This window comes from Hippichthys cyanospilos, chromosome 1 (genome assembly GCF_059441005.1).
Source record: "Hippichthys cyanospilos isolate Australia breed blue-spotted pipefish chromosome 1, RoL_Hcya_1.0, whole genome shotgun sequence".
NCBI classification, from domain to species: Eukaryota; Metazoa; Chordata; class Actinopteri; order Syngnathiformes; family Syngnathidae; genus Hippichthys; species Hippichthys cyanospilos.
The window spans coordinates 16978542-16989148 of NC_142369.1; the positions used below are offsets into that span (position 1 = coordinate 16978542).

The window sequence follows — 10607 nt, forward strand, 5'->3', positions numbered from 1 at the left end:
CTAGACTGCAAGTCCGGGTCAATGGGTCTCAGATAGGAGTACGCATACTCCTGGGTGTACATTCAGGCACTTCTGGGATGTGAGATTTTAAAATGTTTGTAAAGAGTACCATCCATGCAAAAATCCATCAAATTAAACAATAAAACATTCGAATACTTCACAAATCTATACGGTAAGTTCATAAAAAAGAAGTTTATTTTCAGTGGACGATTTTACTCTCCTAAAAATCCAGTTTCTCCCCCATATCAGAATAATTTGACCTAAATTGTCATTTGAAACCTAGCATCATTCCCAATCACTTGAAAACTTAGGATAAGGATTAATTTCTTTCTTTTATTTCTTTGCTTCAAATTACTTTATTTCCAAGTATTTTTAATGATCACTATACAAATGGAGTTCCAAAATTAGATCAGAAAATGCTGGCATCGCACACGGTTCTATTTATTTATTTATTTATTTATTTTCTCAATCAAACATGCTTTGCTTTACTGGAAAAAAACTTGAGTCTGGTTCTAGCAGTCTAGCTGCTAAATTTCTGCCTGTATCAGATGTTTACCTTTTCTATTTTAACCTTTACCAAATATACTTCCAACAGGCAATATGTATTGGTAACAATGAGTTTTCTTTCACTTATACACACACTTATACACACATATTTGGCACAGCTTTGGAACTTGTTGCATTTTTGGATTTTTTACTTAGCAGAAGAAGTTGAATTTGTGATTACAAGAGCAGTGTTTTGAATGTGAACCCCAGCTGAAGAGGTGACAGTGTAGCTATGACAATCGTGGGAGTTTGTTGCAATAAACACGGAGGGTTGGGATGAAGAACGCAAATGAATTTATATGAGAGTCTTCATTTTTTTTTAAATACCAAAGGTACAGACAAACAGTATAGGTTTACGTGTTACCATGTTTTTCCTCAGGATGGTCATAACACATGTTAGATTATTACTTCATACTTGTTTTCTACTACCTTAAGTCACCGGTAAGTGATTTGGACGTGATCGTCATTGTGAAATATTGTGAAAATTAGATGCTTAGTTTTGCACTTTTGGCGCAATCTACAATGCTCAGGGGTGTTTCAGTGTTATGCAATCTACATGAATTTAAGTATGAAGTATTCCATGTCAAATACCGTTTGGGTTTGGACACCATTCACACAAAATATCGTCGACCTCGGCTTGTTTCCCCTTGTTCGTTTTCTATTTTGATAATGGTCATGAACAAGAAACGTAACATTGTTACCTGGGTTTTGATTTAGATTTTTTTTTTTGACACCATCTGAGAAAGACTGATCCTTTAAACACATAGGTTTTGATGCACGGATGTGCATTTAAACATCTGCTATATTCTTAGTTAAAATAATTAATGTAATGGGACGGCTAGAGGAGGGGGTCGCCAGTTGGCTGTGAGCAGCAAGTGCTTGTTGCAGCTAACAGTAGCTCGTGTTCGCTGAGATTATTACATCATTATTTTCAATGAAAGAAGCGGCCAGACTGAACCAATGTCCGAGTCCATCCTTGTTCACACGTAGGAATAATACTAAAATTGAGAGGAAAACGTTATGATGTCTTCAACTGATTCTATTAAAAGTACACCGATGAGAGAACATGGAAAGGTAATCCATTTGACTTGGTTTATTAATTGCGGTCTTTTGGCACACACACACAATCATAAATTTTGTGAAAAGTAGATACTGCTCAACTTTGGGTATATATGGTGAAATGAACTCAGACCGTGTCGTGAGGAAAAGGAAAAAAATCACAGCTTCAAAGCACAATCAAAGTTACACTGGTGACTCATTCACTGCTCACAATGAAGTGGACAAACAAATTGATGTGCACTGTGTACATAATTGCCATCTAAGATGGCTCTTCCAAAATTTGCCTTTTGAATGCATATGGTCTTTTGAGAAAATAAATAAATAAAAATAGACAATTCGTAATACGGTACACTCACTGCTGTACTAACAATGTTGAGTGCTATGACGTTTGTGGTGCTCAAGTAAAATAGGTCCAACGTGAAACCTACTTCCTTAGATGAATAAACTTGGCTTTCATTGCCCTTCTCTGAGGACTATACACTCATAGTTCCTTTTCCTCCCACTCCTCCTTATGCACCATCCCACCTTCTTTTTCCACCCATTGCTTTGCCTTCTGTTCCATTTTTCAGCCCCCTCAACCTTCTGAGCTACAGTAATGCCCAAATCCTTAGCAACACGCAGCACAAGCTCGAGAACAGTGAGAGAGGTGGTGCTGCAGTTGGACAAAGGAGGGCAGACTGAGAAGAACTGCAGGGAGGTCCACTGAGACTGCAGGGTGCACAGAGGCATAGCAAGCATGAGATAAAAACCCAACAAAATTGCCTTGACAGATCATCAGTGTGCCGTGGAAAATGATTCAAATTCACTTCATTTGTCGCAACATATTTTTAAAATAACAAATAAATGTTTCCATCAATGCCAGCAATGCACGGTGACTGGCAGAACAATTAAGTGCTGTATCTGTGTGGCCATCTGTCGCTTTTGGTCCAAGTGAAATGATTAGAGTTCATATAATTGGTGTTGGAAAACTGCAATCGTGCAAAGCAGTAGTGCTAGAGTGAAGGCTAGCAGCCATGGTTGCCGAGAATGGGTCCTTTGATTAACTTTCAGAGGCTATTGAGAAGCAGAAACAAAACTCGCCTTCAATTGAACAGCTGTATCACAACTCTACTGAGCACTGCTACTTTATACAGAACATGTACATAACTGTAGATGTCATACCTTCACAATTCTTTGAGTCAAAGCATGCTCAGAAAACTTGTGTGTATGGGACTTTACGTGTGTGTATGTTTAAAAAAAATAGGCAAAAGGGTGAAAGGACTACAGCTGTCTCGTGGCTGTGGGAAGGAGCAAAGCATTTCTTCCCATTGGTCATTCCCATGAACCCTTGCACTGCAGGGCCACGGTGGGAGGCAAAACTGAGGACAGGGGAGTGTATCACCGCTGCTACACGATGCACAGTCCGAATGCCAGCCAAACATCGGTGAGAAAAAGGAACTGTATCATTTGCTCATAAATTACTGACGGTATTAAGTGCTTTATTCAGACAGATCAACTATTTTAGCAGCTCTTCTTAACTTTCAAACTTTTCCTCTGTGCTCAAGACTGAATTAAGAGTGTCACCTCTGACATAGAATCAGTCTACTGTCAACAGGTTTTGCAGATGTGAAATGTGCCAGGCACAGTGTGCCTGGGGCATATAGGACAAGAGACCTGGCCATCCCACTACTGAAAGCAGCCAGGGAATAGAGCCATACTATGGTGGGGGTGAAAAATCCAGTACATTTCATGGAATTTACAAGCTTGTCATGGTTTCACTCCCATATCCTGGAGCAAAGCACATTTACTATGAAGGAAATGGTAGAAATAATCATATCAAGCAATGGTGTTCGGGCAGCTTGAGGAGACTGCTAAACATGCAATTCCTTCACTGTCACAGCTTGAATGGATGACTTTACGGAACTTTTCCTAGAGGGGGAAAACGCCTTTGCTATAGAGTGTCTTACATCCCGGCACTCGCTATTTGGTTGTATTTGCTGAAGAATACATTACATGAAATGTTTCTGTAATTTTTATGATTGCATTCTAATGGGGCGCAGATTCGCTTGCTGTGACATCTTTTGTTGAGCTGGGTCTGTCTGTGTATTATATTATATTATATATTATATCATATTTTGTTAATAATACCCTTACAATTAATATTCTTCAGATTGGTCATGTTTTAAGGGTATCCACATCAGGTTTTCTTTCATTTAGCAAGCTCAGCGAGTTTCAATTGGTGGGTGGGCGCAATTGGTCACAAAAATACAATCTTATTTGAATGTTTACAGTTCAGAGAGGCATACCAAGTTCCCAAGCAATAGGCAATTGAGGAGAAAGCTGATGTTTGCTTTCACTACAAGTGTATTCTATGAACAAATACAATAAAGCTCAGCCTCTGAATAGAAAGACATCAAATTATTTAACACAACGTTCGAAACAATCATTTACTCGACAATGTTTTTAGAGACTTTTTTTGGCCAAACAAAACCCTATTGTTTCTAAAAGTGAGTGGGGACTTTACAGAAACAAGCTGGTCCCAGTCACGACAGCCATAGTGTTAGATCATCTCGTCTGACCTCATCACATCAGGAAGATTGACCTCTAGCCTCAATCAATGCGTTGTGTCGTCGTGTTATTGAATTAGCGCTCAACCCTCCACGAGGTTGAGTGTGAACACCAGTCATACCATAGATGCCCCCGCTCAAAAAAAATACAAAAATCAAATGAGCTCTGGTTAACATTTAGTCTTGGCTTTCTCATAAAGGTCATTAACAATTTCATGAAAAACGACATGGGGAAAAAAATAACATGTATTAACACTTTGCTATAATTAAACGTGTTATCACACAAGAGTGTGTCAGCAGTCCACTCATGGTTAGGTAGGCTTGAATTCTTTGTCCCGGATATAAGACCATTAGCCTCAGTTCAGTTCAGTTGAATAGAAAGTTAGTATCTACATAACTTTACAGACTACCAGACAACACATTAACACTGAAAAACAAAAATAATACCATACACAAATAAGGTATTAATCAATTTAAGTTTAGACAGAGTTAGTCACTTCTAATGTAATGCTTTTGCATTGTCAGTATGTATGATATGTTATAGCGTAATTATTAATTATTTTGAAATGAACAATGGTGAACAACATTCAGAATCCATTTTCACCACTCAGAAGCAAAAATACTATTTTTCTTGATCCATTGGAAACTATGTAATCTACTAAAGAGGAGAGTGGCGAGACTCCATGAGGAGGCAGGAGGAAAGTCCGGAAAATTACTGAAGAGAATACACAGACCCATGCAGAGAAAACATTAAGCAGAGCCCAGCTAATGAATATTTTTGTAAGATGTCTTTGTGGCCTCATATTGGACTTTTTTGCCTCTTCCCCCCCCCCCCCCCCCCCCAAAATGGAATATAAAGACTTTATAGTCAAAGATTTAGAGATAAGAATTGAAACTGACATGTAAAAACAAAGAGGCCTATGTCTTATAAATTGTGTCTCTTCATTTTTAAAACTGGAAAAACTTATTGCCTAAAAAAAAAAAAAAAAAAAGTCAATTTCTTACCTTGTTGTATTTGAACTTTAGATGTGTTGTATGATTTGTAAAAGGTTTTTGGCTGGATTTAAACTTTAATCAATAACACAACCTTCTGCCCGTGGCTGAAAGATTGAGTTGAATCAACATCTTCAAGAAAAATAAACCTCAAAGGTCAAACAAAACCAGGGGTTGAACCATCAGTACACTTTGTGATGCCATTCGAGACTCAAGCGAGTCTGGTGGGACTTCAGCTCAACACGCACATTAAACACTGCACCTGGATATTTTTTGGTCTTCACTATTGGACAGGGCTTGCCCGTATTTGGAAGTGATTACTTAGCAGCCAACCAGCAAGTAGCCCGGTGACTTATCCTGCTTATTTTGAATTGGAGCGAAAAGGTCTGTGGCAATATGGATTCGAATTAATGTGATGGAGGTTTTGGTTCATCACTGCTTTCTTAACCGCGTCACTCTTTGTGATTTCTCTTGTCCCTTTGGACAGCTTTAGAGTAACCCAGCGGAATATCATACTTAGTATTTCTTACTTCATTTTCACCATACTGTGTAAGTCGGCCAAATTCTTCCGATAGCGCTCCACATTGCACTCAAGCAAGCCTGCCTCCCTTTGATGCATCAACAGGGCTATTAAATCAAACATTTTTATTCGAGGCTTTGTGCTGTGATGTCAAATGCCGACAATACGCACCATCATGTAGAATAGAACTCCTCTACAACAAAATCATGTTTGCATCCAGAAATTTTTCACAGCTGTAGACTCCATTTACTGTCACCTAGAGTATAGGAGAATATCATCTGACTGAGTATAAAGTGCTGCAAAACTTGTGTCGGCGCGTCAAGTATAAACCAAGCTAGAATTTTGCTGCAGGCTTGTTTTCGCTATAGTGAATTTCAATGCTAGGTGAATGCAGGGAAAAACATTTCAGATTATGCAACAGGGGTATTTTTCCTTGTAAGGGGAAGTAAGAAAGAGCTACATTTTTATAGTTCATAATACATTTTAAAACTTTTTTTGCAGCTGGTTCTTTGTGAGAAAACGAACGAATCCACGCCTGAACTGAAAAAAATGTGATAATAAGGTGTTCTGATTCTCAAGAGTTTTGTCAGAGAAAATCTCAAGACCAACACTTTGAATACAAAGACATGTGATCATAACATATGATATCTGAGAATATCACCTTTTGTTTCTTGCCATCAGCCAGAGAGAGCGAGCGCACATACAGTAGTGATGTCATCGTCACCTTTTTTTCTGGATATTCATTTTTTTTCATTTATTTTCGTAGTTTGAAACATTTATATCTAAGAAGTCTATACCCATGGAACTTTGAAGCAATATTAACTAAAAAGGGGGAATAAATCGAAGTGTTGACCTAGTCCCATTACATGAAATGTCAAAACATTGTGCAGAAGTGCAAATGAACAAACAATGATTTGGGCCCACTTTTGCCCCTCTTTTCCTGTGTAAACTACCTTCCTCCAAAAACTTACCTGTGCAAGACATAAGGTCCTCTGGATTCCTTGGCAGCCCGTGTGACAGAATGTATAATTAAAGACGCTCTGGTGCTTTTGACACTTAATAAAACATCTCACAGTGATTACAGTATGTGGAAATGAAAAAGCACTTCTTCAAAAGAGAAAAACATTTCAGACTTTTCAGATCAGATTTCTTTTTGTTGGTGCTACGATGACTCCAATGGAACAGCGATCACTCTGAGATGAGGATGCAAGTATCTATTAAACATCCAGATTATGGTTTAGCAACACTTAAAAACTTTCGGTTTCATTGATGATGGCAGCGGCATATGAAAGAAAGTGATGAGTGTTTGCCCGAATGAAGATCATATTTCCTATGAGGACTAGCGGCAGAGGGTCTTGAAATCCTGATTTGGTTAAATGCAACCTAAATCCCATTTTTCCCACGTTTCAATGATCATGTGAAGGATGAATAGCGATGAAGTAATAAAGTTAATTGCCTCCGAACAATGTCACACTGTTGAGTTTGTTGCATGGCTGGTCATGTGGAAATGTGAGCTATCATGCTGATGGCTAATTATTGCCAGCATGCAAATTTCCTATAGCTAAAATGATCAGGATCATTGTGATTTGAGAATCGATAGACACTCAGATGTCCAGAAGAATTTTATTTTTCACCCATGACAAGCAATACTGTTGCATCTACCATTTTTTATAATCAACAGATTTTTTTTCTCTTGACTAGAAACAATTATTGGTGGGTGATATTTTTGGTCATCTTGAACACTTACAATGTTAAACGTTTTGTTTTTTTGTGCAATATAGACTGTAAAGCTTAAGTGGCTATCACAAAGAAACAGCTTGAAGAAAACACGCTGCACCCCTTTCATCGTTACTGTTGTACAATATCCTTCCGTTTCTTAACCATGACATTGATAAGAGAGGATCTCAGTAATACTTTTGATTATTTTTTTTTTTTATGTTAACGTGTGTTTATTCTCAGGATTACTTTAGATTTTTTTTTTTTTTAATGTTGACGTGTGTTTATATTTGTTTGAGGCGAATTTTTATTTTTTTTAAAAAAAAGGTCTCTTTTGCAGAATTTCACCCACCACAAATGTCTTTTTAACGTATCCCTCACAATTAATATGGTTCACGCTATATACAATATTGTAAAAAAAGGTCCATATTGATACTGATTTGTTATTCTTTTCCGGTCGCCACTGTAAAACGTCACAGTGGCACGGAAAGCTTTTTTTTTAGTGGCGAAATGGCGCTGACTCAGGTTAGGCACCCAGTTTTTTCCCGCAGCTGTTTTCTGCTCGAACGAACACGAGTCAGCCGAGCGATTGTGACGTGGTTTGACCTGGGACAGTATTCTCTCAGCACGTCCAGTTCCAGCTCAATGGGTGCATATTGCCACTTATGCACTTAACAGAAGCATACTCTCCCCCCACTCTTTCTCATCCTCAGTCGATCTTGCAGTTGTCTCAACGTTTTTTGCATCTCACACTCCTCCCATTACTCACCCTTTTTACTCTCTCCCTTTCCTGTCTGTTCCTCCAGCTCTGTCGATTTGTGCTCATGAATTCTTTATCTTGAGCCTAGTTATAATTTAATGATCAGAAGAAAGAAGCTGAGGGACGCTTTCATGCTTCTTTCTTTTAAGATTTGCATTGTCATGCAATGTTATAGTCACACAGGATTTTGAACATCATTTAATTTCACTTCATTTCTGTTATATTGATGCCCACCCGCGGCTCGGAGCCGCAGTGGTTAGCACGTCCACCACACAATTCAGCGACCCGAGTTCAAATCCACTGCGCTCCGACCTTCTTGTGTGGAGTTTGCATGTTCTCCCCGAGCCCGTGTGTGTTCTTTCTGGGCACTCCTGCTTCCTCCCACATTCCAAAAACATGCATGGCAGGTGTATTGGACATACTAAATTGTCCTTGGGTATGATTGGGTCCATGAATGGTTGTTTGTCTCTGTGTGCCCAGCGATTGGCTGGCAACCAGTTTAGGGTTTACCCCACCTACTGCCCAAAGTCAGCTGGGAGTGGCGCCAGCTAGCTTGCCACCCTTGTGTGGATACGCAATTCTAAAAAATAGATGAAAAATAAAATGTGATGCCCATCCTACCTCGCCTGGGGCTCCCAAAAATCAGTACAAATCCTGGGATTATTAGCATCTAATAGACACTCCCGATTTACCAATAAAAGCCTGTACGCATCACGGTGAGTGCCTGTACACGTACTGTGAATCTTCTTGCTACTCTGTAAAATGTGAGGTCGTGTTCCCACTTGATGGCTGCAAGGCATATGATCCAGACATGTTTTAGCGATTAGGAAAGGCTGATGACACCCTGGACTGGTTGCCAGTTAGTTATACATGAGAATCCACTTGAGAAAAAAAAAAACATTTCTACTCACAAACACACAGTCTCTGAGCGAAAACTAACCTATTCATTAAAAGTAAATTCACCAGATATAAGAGGACATATGCTTTATGTCACAACCTGTAAAAACACTGGTTGTCAAAAAATAACATTTGTTGGTTTGAGCTTAATAAAGACACGGAAATGGAAAAAAAATGGACATTTGGCAGAGACGATGCAAATAATCAATGCAAATAATGTAACTGCAAATAACTATGTTTAGACATAAATCTGTCACAGTTGAGATGTGTCAGACATACTTACGTGATACAAATATTACTTTCTTATTTGCCAGGGCTTCTCTGGCACCATGTGGAGTCTTAGGGTTTAAAGATACAGCGCAATAGTTTTTCAGTAAATACGCGGCTTATGAGTGAGTTTGCCAACAGTGAACCGTGGATGGGCACAATAGCTTGTTTTTTTTTTTTCTTATATTTTGCTTTCTTTGCATTGGCAAAATATACTGTACATTGAATTTGATGACTGGGACAACGTGTGAAATGCCAGGATGGATACTGTATATGGAAATTGTTGGACTGACTTGAAATTGTCAAAATTTCTTTAGAGGATGCTAGTAGAACCCTTCCTGCCACAGGGATTATTCTAGACCCCTATAAAATGTGTTCTTAAATGTCATGACATAGGTTTGTGCTTGAGCTAGAACAACAAAAGAAAGTTGTTTCAACAGGCATTGACCTTCATGATGATCAAAAAAAGTTCCTAGTTTTTGGGGGGGAAGTTTTTGTCTCTGCAATTACATTTACATCTGTTGGTCAGTAAAAGAAGAGAGAAAAATTAAGCGAGCATTTCTCATGTTTAAAACAATGTTGCAGAGTAGCACACGCTGACACAAACATGAATAGACCACCTTGACCTGATAAAGACTCAACAGTTCTGGCCCTCGCGGCTTTGATAAGGACCCCGGTGGCTTTTTGTTGTGCATCGAGCTAATGGCATTAATATTTGTGCGGGCCATAAATAATGCTAACAAATAATGGCATGGAAGGAATTAATGAAACGCAAACAGAAGTGGAGCAGAGAGATGCATGGTTATACAGTGTAGCGACAAATTACCCTGCGGGGAGGGTTGGTGAGGATGAGGGGGCTTCAGTACCGTCATTACTCTGTACAGAGAGTGCGGTCTGGCTAACACCTGTATTCCCCTCCGATCGGCTTCACCCTAATTAGCCCACACACACCCTGGGGATCTTCTGACACACAAGCACTGCAGGGGGAGGTTATGCAGGGAGAAAGTAGGGAGGGCATACACAATTTAGGTGATCAAGTACAGCAGAAAAGGAGAAATTGTGATGTTTTATTTGATAGAAATGCTAGGGTTTTCGGGATTTAATTGAGCAATCAATTTTTCCATTGAAGAACAAAAACATGGATTTTTAAGTGATGCTAAACTCATTTAGGCATTTTCAGAAGTAAAAAGGTTAATATTTTCTCGAAAAGAGAGCTCAATACTTTTTCATGTACAATTAACTGTAAAAGTTGCATTTTTCCAAATGCTGTCTACTGAAAATTACATCAAGTGCTCAAAGCTCA

General features: G+C 38.9%; 1 long non-coding RNA gene across 1 annotated transcript in view; it reads left to right on the forward strand.

Annotated features, from left to right (window-relative positions):
- The window catches only part of LOC148429456 (uncharacterized), a 50079-nt gene extending 47662 nt beyond the window's left edge, over positions 1-2417 (forward strand). Inside the window, exon 4 of the long non-coding RNA XR_015866893.1 lies at positions 2175-2417. This is a non-coding gene — a long non-coding RNA (uncharacterized LOC148429456). The remainder of the gene's footprint in view (positions 1-2174) is intronic.
- The last annotated feature ends 8190 nt before the right edge of the window (positions 2418-10607 follow it).